Source organism: Bos indicus, chromosome 20 (assembly GCF_029378745.1).
Source record: "Bos indicus isolate NIAB-ARS_2022 breed Sahiwal x Tharparkar chromosome 20, NIAB-ARS_B.indTharparkar_mat_pri_1.0, whole genome shotgun sequence".
NCBI classification, from domain to species: domain Eukaryota; kingdom Metazoa; phylum Chordata; class Mammalia; order Artiodactyla; family Bovidae; genus Bos; species Bos indicus.
Window position 1 is genome coordinate 8,048,456 of NC_091779.1, and position 4,348 is coordinate 8,052,803.

Below are 4,348 nucleotides of genomic sequence, written 5' to 3' on the forward strand. Positions count from 1 at the left end.
CTAGTGCAAAAGTTTCAACATGTAACATTTATTAGTGCTTCCACTGGCATAGGGAGACAGATGGAATACACATTACTTGCAAAAGCAAGCTTTGCAGTTGGCCTTACAAGCCTGACTTTTCTTGGTTACTTACGTCACTTATTTTCACCCTCCATGTACACTTCCTGCCCCAGGTCCTTATAGAAATTCTCTCCCAATTGCTTAAGATTTCCCTTCTTTCCATCCATTCCTTGGCCCAGATCCCCACCTCCCCTATCTGTGCCCCCTCCAGCTGGTCCAGGGTGCAGTTTGGAGGCTGAGGTAGGGAAGAACACTCCCCAACAGCTGTTCTCAGCGCCCCCCACCCCCAATGTTAGTCTTGGCAACATCCAGCCCATTTCCTCCACATCGACCCCAAACTCCCCTTCTCTTGAAGTCTCAACTCCAGCAATGAAATGCCCAGTTGAGCAAGAGCTACAGATTAATCTTCTCTCCTAGATATTTCTAAAGAAAAATTGGGGTTAGGGGAAATGTCTTCCCTTCTCTGAAGTATCTACATGAAACAGCACCAGAGGGACACTCAGGGTGGACCCTTTTTCCTTTTTCAGTCCCTACTGTCTCTCCACTGCTAGTTAGTATACAAGCCCTTTTAAAAAATCATTACAGATGTGTGTGTGTGTATGTTTAAAAGCTATATCTGAGGAGGTGAAAAGCTGAGTCTGAATTCCGTCTTCAGGTGCCCAGAGGAGTAAAGATTCTGTTCAGAAGCTGTTGACGGTGGCAGTGGAAAAGGAAGTGGATGGGCTGGAACGCCTGGGATCCAGCCTTTGGAGGCACATTAGCACGAAACCCAACAGCCACGAGGCCTCAAACTCTAGTTCCCCAGAGGCCCGTTTCCCCTCTTCTTCACTAGTTTGCCCATCTAGGTGCTCGCCCTAGTTTGTTCTGGCCTCCTCTCCCAGCCCCATGGTTTGGATGGAGAAGTATAAGGAAGGGGGACCCACCATTTCATTACAGTGGTGGTGGGAAAAGGGCAGAGGAGAGAGAGAATGAAATTCTGGACATATCTTCTTATAGATTGAGTAGTACTGTTAGAACTCCCTTACACAGAAAGACTGGGCTTACTCAGTAAGCCATGGGGTGCAATAGATAGAGAATTAGCCAAGGAACCTGAACTTTCCTTCTATGCTTGCTTCTGTCAACCAGCACTTTAGACAAGTCACTCAACTTGCGTGCTTTGCAAAACATCCATTTATGTCTCTTTCCAGTAGAAATTATGATATCTGCCCACCTTCCAGGAGTGTGAGGGGTTTTAGATTTTATAACACAGGCAAATAATGCTTTGAAAGACATGAAGAGCCATACTGCTGGGCAGGGCGCTGCACTGTTGCTGGCATGCGAGACACAACCGGAGAGGATTAATGTGGGATGGGGAAAACTGGGCATGCAGACCCACTGGGCAGTGTGAAGATGGAATGGAGTCCCCTACACACAGCTCTGGAGTCAGGGTTCCAATGGTGCACAGTAAGCATGAACCCTTTTTGAGTCCTTACCAGCCAATCCATTCTAAAGGAGACCAGCCCTGGGTGTTCTTTGGAAGGACTGATGCTAAAGCTGAAACTCCAGTACTTTGGCCACCTCATGCGAAGAGTTGACTCATTGGAAAAGACTCTGATGTTGGGAAGGGTTGGGGGCAGGAGGAGAAGGGGATGACAGAGGATGAGATGGCTGGATGGCATCACCGACTCGATGGACAAGAGTTTGGGTAAACTCCAGGAGTTGGTGATGGACAGGGAGGCCTGGCGTGCTGCGATTCATGGGGTCGCAAAGAGTCGGACTCGACTGAGCAACTGAACTGAACTGAACTGAACCAGGCCTAGAGGTGAAGCACGGGTTACATCTTGCTATTTTCATTTCCACCCCTTCTCCAGGAGCTATATCAAAGCCTCCACAGAACTCTACCCTTTTCAGTATCCCCCACAGCAGAAATCATGATTGAATGCACCTATGCATTAATTTTCTTTTCTTGTATGTGATTTTAAGTCCCTTGAGGTTAGGGATTGAGTCAAATTCATTTTTTATAGCACCAGTTCTTAGCACAGTGCCAGGTTAACTGTAGGTACAGGTAACAATTACTGAATATTGGAAAAAACATCTGCCAGAGAGATTGTTGTTGTTCAGCTGCTCAGTCGTGTCTGACTCTTTGTGACCCCATGGACTGCAGCACGCCAGGTTTCCCTGTCCCTTACCACCTCTTGGAGTTTGCTCAAACTCATGTTCATTGAGTCAGTGATGCCATCCAACCATCTTATCCTCTGTTTTCCCCTTCTCCTCCTGCCTTCAATCTTTCCCAGCATCAGGGTCTTTTCTAATGAGTTTGGCATCGGGTGGCCCAAGTATTTCAGCTTCAGCTTCAGCATCAGTCCTTCCAATTAATATTCAGGGTTGATTTCCTTTTGGATTGACTGGTTGGATCTCCTTGTAGTCCAAGGGGCTCTCAAGAGTCTTCTCTAGCACCACAGCTAGAGAGATGGACCAAGGTATTTCTAGAACAGTTAGTGGAAGAGTCAAGTTTTGACAAAATACTTGCAGAATTCATTTGGAAGAATAAATGTTCAATGGTAGTCAGGAAATACTTGAAAATTGTTAATGAAAAAGGATTGAACTAGCACTACCATATATTAAAATACATTATATAAAATTACAGAAATTAAACGTGTGCTACCATCACAAGGGTAGATCAATGGAAAAACTCCAAAATCTAGAAGAAACTAAAGTAGATGCAAACGTTTAGTATATAATAAAGGAAATACTTTAAATCAGTGAGAAAAGTATGTATCATTCAATAAATAAAAAGTATTAGAACAACTGGCTATCCATCTGAGAGGGAGTGCCAACTTAAGAGCCTTATCCCATACCTTACAACAAAATAGATTTCAGATGGATTAAATGTGAAAAGGGAGGTATAAAAATTATATACAATAAGGTAAATATTTTTAAAATCTTAGTGTGAGGAATGTCTTTCTAAGAATGACTCTGAAGGAAGAAATCATAGATTTGACCAAATAAAACTCCTATTTTAGAAATAACCAAAGTCAAAAGACAATTTGGAACACAGTATTTGCATATGTACGACAGAAGATTCATACCCTTAGTAAATAAAGAGTTCTGATATATCTATAAGAACCATTCTCCAAAACAAGGTGGATAAGGAACATGAAAGAGTAATTCAACCAGGAAAAAAGAAATTCAAATACGTATATATCTAACCTCAGCAGCAATTAAGGACACATCAATTAAAAGAATGAGATTTTTATTTTTACTACTTCAGTGACAACGATTTTTAAAAGAACACAGTGCTCAGGACTGGCAAGGCTGTGGGAAAGCAGATTCTCTCATCTCAAAAGGGCTTGTTCAACATACTTGGGAATCAGGATGGAGTGTTGGGAGAGAGGGTGGAACAGTCAGTGGCAGACAGCACAGCCCTTCCAGAAAGAGGCTCAGGGTCCTCAACTGGAGATTTGCTGGAAACTCTTGATGGGATAGAGAGTCAGGATAGAAGCAGGATCAAAAGAGAGAAACAGACCCAAGAGGGTACCAGAAATAAGGATGATTTCTGATGTCATCACATCTATGTTTCCCTTCCTAAATTCTTCCTTGGCCACAGTTTTGATTTTTATGGAGCATCCCAAGAATCAACTCTTAAAACCCAGGGCAGGTTTATACTGGTTTCTTTATAAAGTTGTGTTCATTTTCAATGTTTATATTCACGTAGTGCAATGCAGTGGCAGAAACACATTAGGGCTGCCTTTTCTGCATGATGCATGGCGTGAGGACAAAGTCACCCGCAGGTGTGCAGGGTAGGTTCAACTGGGAATGTGAATCTCAGTTTATTACCTGAGGGGTTCCAGGCACATGGTTCAAGCTCTTCGAATTTGTTTCCTATATCTTTGTAGTTTTGTAAGTAGGAATAATACTAATGTCACAATGTTGTTGTGGGGATTAAGTGACATTGTGTATGTAAAATCCTGAGAATTAGCACATCTCAGTAAGTTTGGTTCCCTTCCTGGCCGAGAGCACCAGGACAGGGATTACTTATTTTACAGGATTCACTCCACATTTCATCTGTGGTCTGGTTCCCTTCCAAACAAACTCACACTGCCTGAGGGCCTTGCTAACCCTTGATAAAGGGTTCTTGGCAAAAAAAAGGAAATTGAGCTGTTTCCTATGGCTTCTGGCAAAATACTGATGGGTTCAATCCAGCAGGGCCTTCACCCAGCTGCCTAGCTGGAGAAGCTCATGTGTTGTGGCTTGCATAAAAAGTAGAGAGGATGTGACCCCATCTGGTGAGGAAATGGAGAACAGAAGA